The following is a 19,088-nucleotide window of genomic DNA, read 5'->3' as shown; positions in this document are numbered from 1 at the left end:
TGGTGAGAAGCTAATATATGTAAAATGCGACAAATAATATTTACCCAAACTTTCTTTCCTTTTATCTCTCTTCTCCATGGACAGAAATTCACCACTGTTCTCTGGTTGAAAATACTGTAGAACCCCAATACATATATCATGGATTGTTCTGCAGATAGCTGTACCATGACAAACTAATTAACTCCAATCTCCTAATACCATCCTCTTGGCTCTTACTTTTCAGTATCTGGGTCTTAATTTGGGGCCTTAATTTCAATTTAAACGTGTTTTCACAATTTGGAGAGATTATATTTTATAAAGGAAGCAAAAAGAAAGACGGTAGTTGAAAATTGATAATATTGCTCTGAACCTTCTTTTTTTTTTTTTTTTTTTTGGTCATGTGCTCATTTTCATCCTGGTCATGGATCTGTAGTTGAGATCTACATGATACTGTAAAATGCAGAACTTAGATTATCACCTGGGTCCTTACAGGCAGCAAGGAAGCTTTTGGTGATGGTTGTTTAGTTAGAGGAAAGAGGAGGACTCCTCCCAATCAGATTTTCTGTTATAACCTTCATTTTGGAAGACACTGCCTCAGATCCACATGAGGTCTGGGCACCATTTTCAAAAAGGAAACATTCCAGACCATGATTTGCTTTTCAAAACCGTACACATGTCATGGATAATAGTGTGTTGGATCTGCTGGCTTCTGGCAACATTGCATGTTGGCTCCAATAACATACATACAATTTCAGACTTGCAGCCACACATGAAGTCATTGTGAAGCCATACAATTCATCCCTACAAAATCTGCCTCCTTGTTTTCTCTCCAACAATGGAATCCCTAGAAATTTTGGTAATTAAAGATTTTTAAAAAATCAATTAATCTTCATTCAGGGCTCACTAATGTATTTTTGATGAGGAAACAACTGTTGTCATCCAGCCTGGTTTAGAGTTTTTTTCCCATACAATTACTCATAGCATATGATAGGAAGGAAGGAAGGAAAATAAATTCCAAACACAATTTCTGGGCTGAAGGAAGTCCCATAGACTTTCTCAAGCTCTGCAGTTAGGTGCTGGATGAACAGGTCTAGAACAGTCTAGAACATTTCTAGAACAATGATGGGTCTTGGGTCATGAGTTAGTTGTATAGCCGTAACTTTGTGTCATTGTGTTTTCTTATGATGCAAGTCTGTGCTAAATGTCACTTCCACAATGAGGCCGGATTAGCTGAAGAGTCTTCTATTCCTGACAGCTGTTAATCACTCTAGCCATAACTATAGTTCTGTTCTTCCTAGAGCTCAGTTACTGCGGTCAAAATCCAGCTTATAATTCTGTTGTTTATCCTTCTTGTAAAATGTAAAGTTTATGATGGCAGAGACTTTGGCTCTTGTTCACTGTTATATCTAGAAAAATGAATAGCATACTGTAAGTGCACAATAAATACTCAGGTAAATTCTTGTGGATTGATCAGACCAGAGCTAAAGAAGACAAGAACTTGTATGCATTAGGAACCTATTCTGCTAGGGCATTGTGCTGAGTTATTTTATGTCTATAATGCAAGCTGACTAGGTATGTGCTTGGTGTTTTTTGTTTTTATTTTTTGCTTTATTTATTTACTTTTTGTTTATAATATTGGGGGTTAAACTCACAGCTTTGTTACCTCCACCACTTATGTCATGCCTCTAGAACATATATATGTATATATATATATATATATATATATATATATACATATATATATATTGCTTTAGTTATTTGTCAAATATGGTCTTGCTTTTCTGTCTTAGGTTGGCCTTAGGCCATGATCTTTCTACCTATTCCTCCCAAGTAGTTGAAACTATAAGCACCACAATAGTTAATTTGTTGCAATGAGGACTTGCTAACTTTTTTTTTTTTTAACCAAGACTGGTCTTGAATGCCAATAATTTTCCTAATCTCTGTCTTTCAAGTATCTAGGATTCCAGGCATGAGCCACTATGCCCAGAGTACTTGGAGTTTTGAAGCTGAGAGAGAATTCAAAGCCAGGAATATTTTCTTTTAAACCCTAACATTGGCCAGCCTAGGGAATGAGTCCAGAAAGCCTTCCATGACCTCTTCCTCAGAAGTCTGACATTCCCACACTTCAAGCATATGTTTCAGCATCTTTGTGTCTTTTATCTATCTGTATCACAGCGATCTGTAGAGAAATCATCTTGAGTACATTATCTTCAGCATAGTAACTATTCTCTGTGGCTGGTTCCTCTGTGAAAAGCTTATTAAGGAAACTTCTACTACCGTATGTTATTTTATCCATTTTTTTCTTCTAATTTGTTGACAACTCTTACTGAGTTGCCCTGATTTGTGATTAAAAAGCTCCAAAGAGAAAGCAGTCTACTTATCTGCTGCTTTCTGTAGCCTGATACACGAGATTAATGACAACATGTTCGGCTGGCTATGGGGCTTAGAAGGTGACATGTACCAAAAGATGAAGAAAGTTCTGGAATATAAACAAGACAGTAAATAACCCTGGAATACTATTGTTTCTGACCATAAATATGCATGCAGAGAAAATACCAAATCTCTTAGCCCTCACAGAACAGGTCACCTTTGCTTCTTCTGGTGAAGGTCAGATTGGATTCGACACTTTTTCACTTTCTTGGTATACAGAAGTCACAAAGGACAGTGACTTGTCAAGCGCTCACAAACATCTGGGGAATTTACCAACAGACAGCACAGGCCTGTGCTTTAGCTGAGGAGGCACTGGCCAGGCCTGGTGTTGGAGTCTAGCTGATGGTCCTCACTGGCAATATGCCAATATGTCCCCATAGCAGAGGGACAGCCCTCACCCCAACTCATTCACAAATTGAGGTGAGAAAGAAAGAGCACTAGGTTATAAAAAGAGCTCAGGATTTGGAATTTGAAAACCTATGCTAGGATCCCAGCCCTGTTAATGACTAGCTAGGTGGCATTTGGGTGAATTTCTTTGCATCTTTGAGTTTCAGCTTGATTTCATAAAGTCATCAAGATGGATAATGTTTATCTTGAAGGTCCCTAAAAGGACAGGGTAAAGGAATGCATGAGAATGAATCCAACTAGAGAGAGGAATTTCACTTGGTGCCAGTAGCTGGTGCCTGTGATCCTAGCTAGCTGGAAGGTTGAGATTGAGAGGATCTCAGCTGAAGGCTAGCTTGGGCATACACACAAGATCCTTGCTTAACTAATAGTGGGGTGCAATGACTATGTCGGAGGCTGAGATCAGAAAGATTACACTTCCAGCATAGCCTGGGCAGAAAATTCCATGAATGCCATCTTAGTGGATGAACCTGGGTGTGGTGACCCTCAGGTGTCATCCCAGCGATGACAGGAAGCTGAAAGCAGATGGATCACAGGCCAGGCGCAGTTGCCTCAGTAGATAGTGAGACCCTATCGCAGAATAATTAGTGCACAAGAAGAACTGGTGGTGTGACATAGTGGTCAAGTCTTGCCAAGGAAGTCTAATGCCCTGAGTTTAGACTCGTGTGCCATCGGAAAAGAAATAAAGAAGGAATAAAACGTACATTTCCCCCATTATTATCAAAGCATATCAACTACGGCTAGTCACCTCTGTACATGTGAAAGAGAAAAATAAATACCTATATGACCTGAAACTGCTGTCCTAACCTCTATGTCATAGCAAGGAAACTGAGGTCCAGAGTAATTTAACTCAGAATCATACAGAGTCCCTCCCGTTAGACTCTGTATGAGTCCTTAGCAGTGGCCCTCCTTCTCCCCAGAGCTGACAAGATGCAGATAACCAGTGACCTAGAATGTAGCAAATGCTCAATAAATACTTCCCAAAGCTGGAGTAATTTCCTTTCACCTTCCCAACTGGGTCCTCATATTTTATAAGGTGGTGTACCATACATCAGCATCCGAGTTATTTAACAACTACCCAGGGAATTGAAAATGACACACATTGGGCACAATGCTTCACATCTGCTCTCAGCACTTAGGCCGTGATAGCTATGAGCAGGACACAGGTGGAAGGCTAGTGCCTCGGGCTTGCTCACAGGGAGGGCTGCGTGGGGACTGGACTGTGTGAGTTCCCACCTGGAGCTATGCACACGGCTTACGCATGTGCTATCATTACCGACCTATCCACGGTGAGATGGTCTTAGGGTCACGAGATGTCATGATTTGAGCCAACATTGCTCAAGAGGGAAAAAGGAAGTCAGAGACTGTTGGAATCATTCATTTGGGTACAGTCAAGGAAAAGCAGAACCTTATTATTAAAATGGTCTGAGGATAAGGAAGAAGGGAAAATCTTGGGGTGAACGTCTCATGCAGCCATATTACACATGAGAAAAGGGATGCTTGGATTCTTTAGTAGTAGTAGTAGTAGTAGTAGTAGTAGTAGTAGTAGTAGTAGTAGTAGTAGTTGGTCATAGGGCTTGAACTTGTTGCCTGGGCACTGTCCCTAAGCTCTTTTGCTCAAGACTTTGCTCTATCACTTTGAACCACAGTGCCACTTCTGGTTTTCTGGTAGCTAATTGGAGATAAAGTTTTCCTGCCTTTGCTGGCTGGAGTAGCTAGGAGCCACAAGTGCCGGGCACGCGATATTTGTATTCTTAAGGAAGATATAGGGTCAAAAATGATTTCAATCCTTTCCACATGTTAGATTCCCTCAGTTACTCCTAGCCATTCACTGCAATCTGACCTAAACTACCCATAAAATAAACACACACCACGACAGTACCTTGTTTATGAAATTGTGTTCTCCATTCCTATCACTCCTGCCACTCAAGTTTCAGTGTGAATGCTCCCACATTGCCATCGTGGCTTTACTCAGCCATGTGACTCCATGAGCACATTTGTTAATCATAAAGTAGACAATAAATAAATCAGCACCTTCAACCAAAAGTAAATTGAACACAGGACTTACACCACTACAAAGAAGTCCCCCCCCCCCCCCGCCCCCGCCAACCCTCAATATTATTTTTTACTTCCCCTCCATTAAAACCCTAGTGTATCGAACCAAAGCCTCATCTTAAATTTGTGTAAATTTGTGTAGACACTGATTGGGTGACAATTCTGTCTAGCAGGGGGAAGACACACAGCCACTTCCACCTGCTCCCACCACATCGAGCTACTGCTCTTGAGCATGCGTGTGTAGCGCAGCCCAATTGCTGAGCTGGAAGCTCTTCAAACAGCCAAGGCGAGCCTGAGGATTTTGCACTTCCCTCGTTGAACAGAAATCTCCCCCAGAGACTCTTATTGATTAAGCCTCAGTCAGTAAACACCTCTAAACATCACACATGCACAGAAAAACCAACGGAAGCCAAAGGCCTCATCCTGAGAGGGGAAAGAACCTGAAGACATCTGCGTGGATTGGAGAGAGGGCTGTTTACTCACAGTGCTCTCAAGGACTTCCAACAGCTGGATTCTTTGAACTCAGGGTGCGCAGATGTGAAGCCTTTGCATGAAATCCCCTTCTCCTTGGCAGCGAGAAATGCTCATAACTCGGCGGCTTTGGGTTGATAAGTCATTTCCTGATTTGTCTTCAAAAGTGAAACTTGCAGGACCCAAACAGTGATGGGACAGAGGGAGCGTGCGAAGCCCACCCCAGAGCTCCTGATGATTTGATGATCGCTCAAGAACAACAACTAAACCAGTATCCTCCTTCACCTTTTGGCTTGCCCCCTAACTCATATCTGGGAAACAGCACGGAGAGTTCTGATAGTATAATATTCAAGTTGAACGCCTTGTCATCTTCTACTCAGGGGAAATCGGGAATGTCCAGCAAGGCCTTCTTAGACCAATTGCAGTTGTTGTTTACCCGCCCCTGGAGGAGAGACTGTGAAGCTCAGTATCCACAGTTGACAGTGAAAAGAAAATCCAGCCCAGGGTTTGCAAGATGCCACCGGGGTCACTCAGTTGCTGCAAGGTCTGGAATCAAAGTGCTTCCTGTCAAGCCAAGACTCTGTCCACAACTGGGAGGTAGAGGAAGCTGCAGCAGTTTGAGATCTGTCTCTCGATCTTTCAGAGCCAAGTCCCTTTACGTTTCTGAGTCTCAGTTTTCACAGCTGCCAAATAGCATTCATAAGTGTATCAGTCTCTGCTTGGCAAAACCAAGAGGTGATTGTAATGAGAGGTCCATCAAGAATGGAAACAAGTAAGACCAGTGCTAGTGGCTCACACCTGTAATCCTAGCTGCTCAGGTGACTGAGAGCTGAGGATCACTGTTTGGAGTCAGCCTGGGCAGGAAAAAGTCAGAAGTGGAGCTGCAGCTGAGGTGGTAGAGCACTAGCCTTGAGCACAATAGCTCAGGGACAATGCTTGGGCTCTGAGTTCAAGCCCCAGGACTGGTACCAAAAAGAAATGGAAGCCATTGTATATGCCAAATCATGGAATTTCAGCAGCATGGTCGCATTTACTTGCTTTGCTCTGCTCTGCTCAGATCTGCTCTCCTTTCCTCTCCCTTCCTCCCCCCTCCCCCATTTTGCTTATTCTATTCAGTGTTATTTTCTGTTCTGCAAGAAGCCACTGAGTTACTTTTGGGTAGAAAAGAAAAGTACTAATCAGGAAATAGAAGAGGATATGGAGAAAGATTTTTAACCCAGGTTAAGATTAGACGAAAGCTTATTATATAGCGTATCTTGACATTTGCTGCAGAGAAGGCTAGATTGGTACAGAAAATCAAAATCTGGTCTGGCCACAAGCTAATACATTTGTCAACCAAGGAAGCATAATGGAGTAAGGTAAATATTCCCAATCGCAGTGTCCTCACTGGGGATACGATCCCTTGCTTTGCTAGACTGAGGGCCTTGAGAGATAATTAAGTCATGAAGGTAGTGCTCACTTGCATGGAGTAGTGACCTTATGCAAGGTCCCTTTTGCCTTGCTATCCCAGGTGAGGACACAAATGTTTGTTCTCTCTGGAGGATGAAGCATCCTAGAGGCAAAGACCAGGGCCTTAGCAGACAACAAGCTGGCTTTCATCTTGATCTTGAGCCTTCCAGCATTCACATCTGTGAGAAATGAATCTTAATTGTTCAGGAATGACCAGGCCTGGGGCATTTTACTGTAGCAGCACTATTGGACTGAAAACGTGATCCTTTCCATCATTAAATGTGGAGAAACTATGTTGATTGGACAGTACCATTTCCACTTCTCATTCCATCCATGGCATGACCATACACCCAGGGCCTAGGGCTCCCGGTTCTTCTCTGGCCTGCCTTCTTCTTTCCTCTAGCTCCATCTTTTGCAACTTGTGTCCCTAAGCTTGCCACCATTGCTTTTCCTTGTTACAATTGCCCTTCCATGTGTCCAATTGTCCTTCTAACGTGTCCTTTATGCTGTCTTTATATTGTCCCAGTAAGAATAAAGCATGAGTGTAAACAGTGTCCAGTCGCATCCCAAAGCTTCCCCAGAGCCTTGACACATGCGAAGTCTTCTTTGTCACTTCAACAGCTACAGATAGCTCACGACTCAAGGACTGCTTCCCCTTTGGAAATGCTCAGCCAGCTCTAACTCACATTTAATTACTCCGCTCACTTGCTTTGCCCTTTCATAAATTCATTCTTTAAATGTCATTTCAGTTAAGATTTACACTCTATCATCCATAAGAGCAGTTTTCTAATTAAGCTTTGTCTTAGTCAGCTCGGGCTGTCTCTTGAGTGTTGGAGGGACATAGTTTCTAAACCAGTTGGAGAAAGTGAGTGAGAACAGAGAGCTAACACTGGTTAAACCTACTTGTTTCATTGCTCATTGAAATTTTTTTTTCTGTCAGTGACGGGGCTTGAACTCTGGTCCTGGGCGCTGTCCCTGAGCTCTTCAGCTCAAGGTGAGGGCTCTACCACTTGAGCCACAGCGCCACTTTGGTCTTCTGGTGGTTTATTGGAAATAAGAGTCTCCCAGCCTTTCCTGCCTGGGCTGGCTTTGGACCACAACCTCATATCTCAGTCTCCTGAGTAGCTAGGATTATAGGTGTGAGCCACTGGCGCCTGGCTACTCACTGACTTCTTAAAGCAACTCTGAGAGGTTGGTAGCCTTGTTTTCAAGGTCACAAAACTATGGAAACTGTGATGAGATGACCTTCGCGCTCTCCATGAAGAATGATCCTCCTACGTCTCCTCTCCTAGGCACTCAGTTGTGACTCTATTTTCCTTTCTCATTAATTCTCAACTCAGCTGCCAGGACGTGAAGCACTGGTGTCCATAATGTTACGAGAAAGAAAAGGGAGTAGAGGGAAGTTCTGCGGATTCCTTTGGGAGCCCCTCTGGCTGAGACTGACGGCTGTGGGAAGCCTGCGTGTCCTCCGCCTTCTTCCTTAAGAAAATTCAGCTTATCAGTGCAAACCCCACTCCCCTGCTCATACATACATAGATATATATTTGTAAAATACAGAGGGAGGGGTTACAGTTACGTGATGAGTACATTTCCTATCTAGCATTGTTACCCTCTCCTTTGTTTTCCCCCTACCATCCCTTCCCTCCCCACCTCCTCCCTTCCCCCCAAGTTGTAAAGTTTGTTTTCAACATAGTGTCTTGTACATCTCATTGTTACAATGGGTCAACCTGTATCCTTATTTCAGCATTTTGTTATTTCCCTTCCCCTCCCCAAGTTATATGCAGGGCACTGGAATCAAATACAATGAAAACAGGGGCTATACCTCGGAGGAAGAACATACAAAAGAAACAAAAAAGATCACATAGTACATTATAAGTACATTAAAAACAATAGCAAGCAAGAAAAAAACCACTTGTGTCTCTATCAGGGTTCATTTCGCTGAACATCATCTTATATGGTCATATGTGCATAGCTTTTGACCTCTTCTGCTTGTCCTAGACATATACTAGTTATTGCAAATAAGGGAAACCATGGGACCTACGTTTCTTTGGGCCTGGCTTACTTCACTTAATATAATTTTTTCCAAGTCTTTCCATTTCCTAACAAATAGGGCAATGTCAATCTTTCTGATGGAGGCATAGAATTCCATTGTGTATGTGTGTGTGTGTGTGTGTGTGTGTGTGTGTGTGTGTGTGTGTGTGTGTGTGTGTGTGTATCACATTTTCTTGATCCATTCATCTCTTGAGGGACATCTGGGTTGGTTCCATATCTTAGCTGTGGTGAAAATGTTGTGATAAACATAGTTGTGCTGGTAGCTTTAGTGTGGCCTTATTTGTGATCATTTGGGTAAATGCCCCAAAATAGGATTGCTGGGTCATAGGGGAGCTCTATGTGGAGTCTTTTTAGGGGAGCTCTATGTGGAGTCTTTTGAGGAACCTCCATACTGCTCTCGAAATCTGTTCATTCTTGAGGGGGGCGGCTGTCTTAGATCCATTCCTCTTCTCTGACATATCCAGATCCATATTTCTGATGTTTTATAAAACTACAGAAATGCAGCGTCACCACTGTAGTAATATTACGATAGTTATAGATGTCCAAGTTAATGGGCATGATGTCTTTCTGCCTCATTGATTTTTAAGCTCCCTGAAAGCAAGGACATTTTGCCTAAACGTTTTGCTTATCAAGGCTCTCTAGCCATTAGAATAGTAACATGCAAGCCAACAAGGTTGGGGGGCTGAGGAGGGTAGAGGGAAAGCGAGGCAAGGACCGAGTGAAAAGATAGATAGTAGAAGATAAAAGATAAAAAATAGAAAGGCAGTACGACATTCCCATAAATAAGGGTACAGTATGACTTTGTTTTATTAAACAGAGAACTTTATGTGATATCTTTTTCCCATTCTACTTTGCATAGGGGAACTAGGTGGCTAACCAAGGGTGAGTTCCCTAAAGTAAGCAGACCCAACCCAGGTTGTGCCTCAAGTTCTGGACTACCGATTGACTTCTGGACCCTTACACCACCAGCTCTGCACAAAGGAGCTGCCTATTCATGACCCCAGGGCCCCACTCTGTCCCTTGAAGGAGGAAGCAGAGCCGTGTGGGAAGAATTCCCACAATGAAGGACATTTTCAGCTGAGCGGATACATGCCCACAGACACGGGAGATCTGTAGCATATTCGGCTTAGAGCAAGGAGACGAGTGTCTTGTGACTTTTCTTTTCCCTTTGGTGGGCTGGAGGGAAATATGGTAATCAACGGTGAAAGTACCAGATAAATATTAAGTGTCTTTATTATTGTTTCTCGGTGCTATTTAAGTACCGATGAGAAATCGAATGTCCAGTTGTTTTAGAAGCTCGGAAAACATTTTAATAACCATTTTTATTTCAGATTATTTTGAGGATGCTAACAAGGAAATTAGACTAAGGAACCCTTTGGGGAAAGTGAACTTCTTTGTGAAATTCTTTGATTTATATATGAAAACATTTTAATTCATTCTCTTTTCAGTATAAACTACAAACTTACACAATCAGTTAGATAATCAGAAAATTGAGATCAGTAAGTTTTCATCTCAGTACCATTCTTGGTCCTCCTCTGTCTGTCAGTCTGTCTGTCTCTGTCTCTCTCTCTCTGGACTAAGAACCTAAGATTACATTTCCCAGGATACTTTGAAGGCAGGATCCCTTGAAGGCAGGATCCCTAGTTAATTATCCAATGAGAGGACTACAAGAGAATGAAAGACTTACATGGGCATTATTCTCTGGTGGCATTTGCAGAAAGAGTGAGCTCTGTCAGCTGATGTGTAAGGTTTACAGGGCTTCAGGGTGAGATTCTTCAATCATATGTGTCAGGGTGTGTGCTCAGCAACTGTATGCTTCTGGGTTTACAGCATAACAATGTATTGCTGTTAAACAGCTTCTTATTTAAAAATACATATTTCTGGGACATCGAACTGTGAAAATAAAACTCAACCAAAACCCAATTAGCTTCCCTGAATCGTGACATCTTCCATTACTATAGTAGGATAGCAGAACTAGAAAACGACATCAGTCCTAGTATTAACTACACTAGGATCACGTTTAATTCTCATCTGTTTTTATAAAAATTTACATATATATGGTGGACTTCAATGTAATATATTTGCTACCATTTTTTTAACTTTCTTTGTTTTTGCCAGTGGTGGGACTTGAACTCAAGGCTTGGGTGCTGTCTCTGACTCATTTGCTCAAGGCCAGAGCTCCACCACTTTGAGCCACAGCTCCACTTCCAATTTTCTGGTGGTTAGTTAGAGATAAGAGTTTACCAGACTTTTCTGTCTGGGCTGGTTTTGAACTGTGATCCTCAAATCTTAGCCTCCTGAGTAGCTAGGATTTAGGCATAGGCCTCCAACACTCAACTTTCAATTTCTTTCTTTCTTTCTTTCTTTCTTTCTTTCTTTCTTTCTTTCTTTCTTTCTTTCTTTCTTTCTTTCTTTCTTTCTTTCTTTCTTTCTTTCTTTCTTTCTTTCCTTCTTTTCTTTCTTTCTTTCTTTCTTTCCTTCCTTCTTTCCTCTCTCCTTTCTTTTCTTCTTTTTTCCTTCCTTCCTTCTTTCTTTCTTTCTTCCTTTCTTTTTTATAGCATTTTTAGTATTTTCATTTTTCCATTCTCCAAGTGATGGTTTGAATACAATCCATCCCTTCTGAAGCTAATGTTCAAATCTCACAGTTATTGTGTTGGTGCTAGGAGCTGGGTCCTTAAAGAGTGACTCTGCCGCTTCCTGTGTGACTAGATTAGTTATTTCCAGTTGTTATAAAGCAAGCCCAGACTCTTCTCTCCCTCCTATACCAGCCTCTTGCCTTCCCAACTTCTGCCATGTTACATCTGCAACATGAAGACTTAACTAAATATAGCCACCATATCTTGGCCTTCCTAACCTCCAGATCTGAGTCTACATAAACTTCTTTTCTCAATAAATTACTTAGTCTTAGGTGTTTTGTTATAGCAATAGAGAAATGGATGAAGTCATTAACCTAACCATAGTTAAAGAGCAATACTGTTTTTCATTATTCCTTTAAAATAGTAACATATTTAGAGGGGATGAAGCAGGAAGCAAAAACTGACAATATAGTTACTAGCTTAGAGAAGGCCAAATAATCATGGTGACAGATAGTAGCACTGTTTCTGAAACAATCCACCTGTTATTTTTACAGTGTTGGGGTTGAAACCAGAGCTTTGCAAAGGCTAGGCAAGCATTGTACCACTGAGCAACACAGATAGAAAAATAGCCACAAGAAATAATATATATGGGGCTGGGAAGGTGGCTCAGTGGTAGAGCGCTTGCCTTGCATGCATGAGGCCCTGGGTTCAATTCCTCAGCACCACATAAGCAAAAAGAAAAAAAAAAGCTGGAAGTGGTGCTGTGGCTCAAGTGACAGAGCACTAGCCTTGAGCTGAAGAGCTGAGGTCCCAGAGTTCAGGCCCCATGACCGGACCGCCCCCCCCCCCCAAAAATAACATATACCTGTGTAAAAAATGAAGAGTCCCTATGAGCATTAGGCATAATCTTACTGTATGATAAAAATTAGCCATGTACAAATATAAACATAAAAAACAACAGCTTTCTTATATGCCAAGAAAGCCCACCAAAGCAAATAAAAATAAGCAATATTTAAAATCCAAATGGATACTGTTTTCTTTACAGAGGGAAGATCCAAATGGATACTTTACAGAGGGAAGATCTGGCATCTACTCTCTCTTTTTCTGTCTCCCACCCCACCCACCAAGGGCTGGATTAGCTTAATTGGTGCGCAGTGTTGATAAAAAAATGTTTTCTCCCCCTTTTCATTCTTCTCCCAGATTCTCCAGCCACAGGGACTCTTTGTCCCTTCCTAATTAAGACACATTTCTCTCAAAGTGACCTTCACTCCAACTTTAGTTATTTTTCCTTTTTTTTTTCTTCTAAGATTTTATCCCTGGCTATCCCCGCTAGAGTACTGTCTTACTGAATCATGTCCTCATCCCTCTCCACATTTAAACATGATTTCTCTCAGAACAGGCAGTGACTTGAAATCACGTATTTCAGATGGTGTTCTTGCCATACACTCACTATTGGGTCAGGTTTCTTAGAAAAAAAGAAACTATCTTCCCCAAAGAACTAAGGAAGGAAATGGGACTAAGAGCAGAACCATGGCTGACACTGGGTATGTGCTAGTACATGTTCTTCTGGGCACTATCTTAATCATGATCATGAATTTAAGTAGAAACTTTAAGTCATCTATTCCAAATGTCAAGGATATCGAAAGAGGAAGTCAAGATGGATGCCGGTTGGCGAGGCTCTTACGTTCTTCTTCAGGGCAACTGTAGTTCATTGCTTTATTTGTGGGTGACAATAGATTTCTTCCTAATATGATTCTGGAAACATCCATGTCTGAAAATCAGCCTGGCCCACAGAACTCTGAGAAGGGAGTCTCTGTGAGCTGTTCTGCCTGCTTCAGAGAAGTCTGTCTAATTAAAAAACAGAGAGTCAATTTGCAGAGGGAAAAAATTACTAGGTCAATAAATGACATGGGTGATTCTCTTCACTGACAAAAACTGAACATGAAAGAAAAATGGTGAAATGTAGGAAACCCAAAGGGATCAGAAGTCTCATGGATGTGACCTCGATTTGTTGGAAACCTTGCCCTGAAGGAGCGCTTGGATTTGCTTCCAGAGTGGAGTTAATTTTTTTTTTTAGGACTTTATATTAAAACAAAGGCAACAAAGTTAGTGGAGTGTTCCCCCCATGAGAGCTCTCTTCTTTGAAGACTGAAAATTGCCTTTTAGTTCTTAAGATTTTGAATGAAGACATTCAAACACAGGCCTGGCTTCAAAGCATAGTTTTTAAGCTAGAAGCATTTCTTGGTTTACATTTCTTAATTAATGATAATATTGATTCAAAAGAAGAAAGGGGACTCAAATCTCAACAATTTGTATTATTAGTAGATATATCTCCTATGTAAACAGCCAAAGCAACATGTCCTTTGAAAGAAGCCCATCTCAAGCCCTTTCAATTTCCAGTCTGCTCATCTCATAATCACAACCATCTTTTTCGCTCCCCCCTCTTCTGCCTCAGTTTTTGTGTTCCTCCTGTTTTACATCATGACCTGCATTTATCAGTAAATCACATTAATTTCGTAGGAACCTCTTGTCTCAATCAACGGTTGTGCTTTCCCTTCCTTGTGTATTTACTCAGGATGAATGCACTTGCTGTGGCGGGCTTGTTTCAGTCCAACAGCACATCATAGCTACTTTGGAGATTGTAAGCAAAGCCTAAATCATATACTATCTGAAAGGTAACTATATAGCCCCAAATAAAAGAGAATAGCAGGAGAAAATAGGTGAGGGAAGAGAAAGTGAGTAGGAGAAAGAAAGCAAAAAAGATGGAAAGCAAAAAAAAAAAAAAAAAAAAAGAAGAAAGAAAAAGGAGGAAAAGAAAGTTAGTGAAAGGAAAAGCAAAGGTTGGGCATAGTGGTGTGGTATACATCCATAATCCCAGCTACGTGGCAGGCAGAGGTAGGAAGATCATGAATTTGAAACTGGGCTGGGCAAAGTTACCTAGACTATGTCATAAACAAAACCCAAACAAACAAAATAAACCCCCCAAAGGGTTGAAGGATCTGTGGCTCAAGTGGCAGAATTTTTACCTAACACACTCAAAGCACTGATTTAAATCCCAAGCATCACAAAGAAAAATAATAAAAGAACAAAGGAAAGATAAAGAAAATCAGAGCTGAGTGGAAAGACAATGAAAAGACAGGTCCTAAAACTTCAAATACAGCAGATTCAGTCTATCCATCGCCCTTTGAGTCTGTCTACAGGATTGGGTTACTACATCACAAGTTCTGCAGATGTGGCAACTGATAAATTGACTTAAGACCTTCACTGTCACTAAGATTTATACTTGTCCAGCTTTCTTGGCTTGCCTAGAGGTTTCCCTAAGTCAGAGAAGTCTCTTGAAATGTGGGAAAAGCTGGTCATTTTATCTTTGCATGAAGCAGTAAATCTCACCTCCCATGTCCCTTGAGGGGTGTGCAGGGAAGTCCTCCGCTAATGTTAGTTTATTTCTTCCACGCCTAGGATGTGGGGTGTTCACCGTAGTGATGTCTTCCAGCAGCACTTTGGGTAACTCCTTTCCTATCTTATGTGGTTCAAGCTGGCTTGTCATGTGTAGTGGCCTCCACACTTGCTGCTTTCCTCAAGGTGAGCAGATCAACCAGGATGGGCCAGGCATAATAGGAATGCAGGTGGACTGGTGAGTATGTAACCCAAGAAAGATAGAAGTCCTTTTAGCTTATAGTGAAGACTGTCACTTTATCTAGTCTGTATGATGCTCAATAGTTGTAGAAAGAAAAAGAAGACTGGAGAGAAGAGAGAGAAGAAAGCAAGAGAGAGAGAGAGAGAGGGAGGGAGCGAGGGAGGAGGGAGGGGGGAGGGGGAAGGGAAAGAGAGATAGGGAGAGAGAAAGGGAGGGAGAGAGATCACAACTTTATTTGGGACCTTAGATCCTGCCATACATGTAGGTAACTGTATTCCAAGATTGCCCAATCACATGAGCTAATGCATTTTCTTTTTGCTTAAGCTAGTTAGTAAAGTGCCTGCCATGTGCAGCCCAAACACTGATGACTAATAGACAGAAATGAACTCGTTTATTCTGGTCCCAGCCCTGGGAGGGATACGTGAGTTCAACGACATGAAATTGCCAATATTCAGCTTCCTGTAAGTGCAAATGTGGAAATTTCACTTGGCTCAATTTAAGTCTTTCTGCTTCACAGACAAAGATCTGTGGTGATAAGTAATAGGCTTGAGAGTACACGTTTATCATATGGCAGACCTGCAAAACAAATCTCAAGCTGTTGAACTCTAAGCCACACAAGTACAGGTCTAGCATTTATGATGCTTGAAAAGATGAAATTATCTTGAGATATTTTGGCTAATATTAGATTTCGACTCATGTCTACATCAAACTTACACATGGTGCCAAATATCTACTTGATTACTTCTAAAATCCATGGTTTGCAGGTTGTTTCATGAAGAGGCCCCAGATACATTAGTGTGTTAAGTGAGATGGAAAATGATGTTCCTCTGTGGTACAGATTTTCATTTTGGTAGAGATACTCCAGGCAATGAAGTGTGTCTGACTTCCAGATGCACTCTAGCTTTCATGATCAATAGATGTCAGACTTGCCTCAATTCCACTCTCCCCTTCCCCTATCCCCTCGTTCTCTTTCTTCTTGTCCTGTACTAAGACTTGAACTCAGGGTCTGGACACTGTTCTAGTTTGTTTGCTTACTCTATCACTTGATCCAAACTTCAACTCCCAGCTTTTTGTTAGTTAATTTGAAATCAGAGTCTCAGGGACTTTCCTGCCTAGAATCCTCAGATCTCAGCTTCCTGAGTAGGTAGGATTACAGGTGTGAGCCATAAGTGCTTGACTTCTTCCTCCTCCTTCCTCCTCCTCTTCCTTCTGATTCTCCTCACTCACCATCTTAAGAAGAGATTCTTTACCCATTTTGCTCACCATGAAGAGAGACTGTTAAACCCTAACTCTAACCCAACATATTTATAATGCAGATGAGTAAGTGAGATAAGCATTCTGGCAATTTCTTTTTATCATCCTCATCCCAAATGCTTGGCTACTGACGCGACAGAAGGATGCTTGCCCAGGAAATACTTCTTTTACATGGTGGTGTTCTATATATGTAATAAAAATCTCAGAGATGATTCTGGCATATTTATGAAACATTTCTTTGGTATTTTTAATATGTGAAGTTATTACAATTCAGGATAATCTGTAAAATGTAACTAATGCTGTTGAAAGAACAACATGTCTCATTACAGTATTAATGATACTGCATAATAAATACCTTTGGTGTAACAAATGTCCCTTTGTTTTCTTCCCCTAGCTACATAATGGACAATTCAAGTTAGCTACCACTGTAATAACATGGCAGTGAAGTAATAAATGCTCAGGTTTCGGAAGCTCCTAGCAACAAAAATCTCTTTTCTTTTCTCACTTATTTTCGGCATGAAACTTGCCCATGATTGCACAGGTTGTAAATGATGAAGCTGAAATTCATTCATTCACCAAACATCATTGAGTTCCCACCAAGTTCTAGGTATAATGTAGAGACCAATAAACCACATAGGCAAGTACTATTGACATCTTGAAAGTTAGTTTACTATCATTGTAGCTTGGGGGAATCACCTAAGAAAGGATATAGGAGGCAGGAAATATTTGCTATGCTCTAATAAGTCAATCAGCAGAGCTTTGCTTACCAGGGATCGGGGGACATGGATAAACAGGCCAGAACAGGAGCTGTAGTTGAATCACAACAAAATCAATTAGACAATGCAGCTATAACGACATTCCAACTGGAAAGCAGTGTCGCACTTCCAGTTTCACTGGGGAAAGAGGAGGAAGAGAAGGAAACATTGAAATAGTCTTGGAATGCCCATGCTGTGCCAAACATTGTCTTATGAGAAATACCCACAGAACAATTTGCATCTCTCTGAAGGTCAGTTTGTAAATGCCTGCTATGAAGATTGGACCATTTCTTTCTTAGTATTTTTTGTCTTGGGTTGTTCCTAACACATTGTACATTCAAAAGATTTCCTAGCTCATTCTCCTAGTTGGTACTCTTGTTTACTAACTGAGACTTGCAGCAGCAATGAGATCCCCTAAACACACACCTTCTCAAACTCCTTTGTGGGAAGTGAAGGCCATGTGATCCCAACACCACCCCCCTTTGCCAGCAGAAACCAGTGAGTGAGTGGAGGGTTATGTGGAAGGCACCTGGGAGAAGACTCAGCTAATGCCACCTGTTCAGATTTTACTTTTTGAGCTTGCCATGGACCTTGAACTCAGTCGTGGCATTGAGGCCGAGTGGATCTGTGGTCATAGTGAAAGTTTGTATGCTAAGGTGGATGCGCAGAAAGAGTTTGGGCCCCTGTTAATGGTATAAAGTGGCTAGTGGTTGAATGCTTCCCCGTTCATATGCTGGAACTCCAATTTCCAATACAGAGATAATTGGAGGAGGAGACTGGGGGAGATAATTCAATCATAAGGTGACCTCACGAATGGAATTAGTACCTTTACAAGCAAGAAGAGAGATGAAAGAGGTAAACATTTCTTCTTTCCTTCCCTTTATTCTTTTCCTTTCCCTTCTTCCTTCCCCTTCCCCATCTCCTTCCTTCCTTCCTTCTTTCCATTTTCATTTGTTTATTCTCTCTGCTTCCTTCTTCCTTTCTTTCGTTCTTTCCCTCCACACCCTCTAGACATTTTTTTATTGTGAAAATACCATACAGAGGAGTTACAATTACATGGGCAAGGTAATAAGTGCATTTCTTATCAAGCATTGTTGCCTCCTCCTTTGTTTCCCCTTAACCCTCTAGACATTATAAGAAGATGTCCATTTTCAATCAGAATTGAGGTCTCACCAGACATGAGATCTGCTGATGCCTTGATCTCAGACTCTCTAGTTTCTAAATCTAGAGATAAATGTTTATTAAATAATTCAGTTGATGGCTTCTTGCTATAGTAGTCCAAACTAAGACAAAAACCCACCAGTCCAAGACTTCACACTCACTGCTTTTTAGGTGAGGAAACAAACTCCCTTTTGGCCCAAGGCCACTGAATGATAAAAGCACGAGAGAGACATTTCTCCTTATTTTCATGCTAGATTTATATGGAATACTATTAGATTTGTGTAAAATACTTCATTGTTATCAAAGGTTTGCCTTCTTTTAGAGCAAATTTTCTGGAAGAGTTCATTTATCTCTTTAGATAATGCATCATTTGGATAACAAAATTCTTCTCGAACAAAACGCCCATGAAACATTTCATTGTCATTATTGTCCCCATTGTCATCTTTTTCCTCTTCCTCTTCCTCCTTCTTCCTCCTCCCTCCTCCTTCTCCATCCTCTTTCTCCTCTGCTTCCTTCTCCTCATTTTCATTTTTATGCTGGTACCAGGGCTTGAACTAAGAGCCTAGCCTATGTCCCTTAGTTTTTTGTTCATGACTGGCACTCTACCACTAGGTGCATAAGAGTAAGAATGCAGAAAATTACAATTTTAAATTATTGCGAGCATATTAGTATGTTAGAGATTTTTTACATTTAATTAATTAGAGATGTGAAGGTGTTTCCTCAAAACCTCTGAAGATAGAACTCGAGTTTTTTTGTCACTAGAGTTATATTACTTGACCAGTTGGTAGGATGGCCTTGACTCAGGCACACAGATCAGGAGTACTGACTCGGGTAAGGGAAGTTGGTGTCTGTGATCTGAATTTA

General features: G+C 41.2%; 1 protein-coding gene across 2 annotated transcripts in view; it reads right to left on the bottom strand.

Moving 5' to 3' along the window:
• The window catches only part of C1qtnf7 (C1q and TNF related 7), an 86,256-nt gene that overhangs the window by 48,704 nt on the left and 18,464 nt on the right, over positions 1–19,088 (bottom strand). The window contains exon 1 of one of the 2 annotated variants that reach the window (XM_042674756.1): positions 5,353–5,636. The exons of the other annotated variant lie outside the window; for it this stretch is intronic. The gene's annotated coding sequence lies outside the window, so the exon portion shown is untranslated. Of the gene's footprint in view, positions 1–5,352; positions 5,637–19,088 lie in introns of those variants that run through there. 2 annotated transcript variants of the gene reach the window in all.

This window comes from Dipodomys spectabilis, unplaced genomic scaffold (assembly GCF_019054845.1).
Source record: "Dipodomys spectabilis isolate Male_0828 unplaced genomic scaffold, ASM1905484v1 ptg000021l, whole genome shotgun sequence".
Classification (NCBI taxonomy): Eukaryota; Metazoa; Chordata; class Mammalia; order Rodentia; family Heteromyidae; genus Dipodomys; species Dipodomys spectabilis.
This window is presented reverse-complemented; position numbering and strand designations above follow the sequence as displayed.